Consider the following 305-nt stretch of genomic DNA (forward strand, 5'->3'; position numbering starts at 1 on the left):
GTTTACCATACAAACAAAGGAGGAAATTTTTATTCCGAAATTCATCCACCCATTCCGTTGCAATTTACCTATCCAGGTGTATTTCTTTCAGTCTCTTTCAATTTCCCGCATAATGGATTTCAATCCCTTTGCAAGTGAATTTTGTTTTTAATGACTAGAATACTTTTTGTGATTACTATCTGGTGCAATTCAGTTAGATTATATCATTTGGTGAATTCAATTGTTTGTTCTAAGATAAAACAAAAATGGTTTGGTTTTGCAAATTCAATGTATTTCCGAGAATATATTCAAACTTCATATATGCT

Source organism: Penaeus monodon, chromosome 25, assembly GCF_015228065.2.
Source record: "Penaeus monodon isolate SGIC_2016 chromosome 25, NSTDA_Pmon_1, whole genome shotgun sequence".
NCBI lineage: Eukaryota > Metazoa > Arthropoda > Malacostraca > Decapoda > Penaeidae > Penaeus > Penaeus monodon.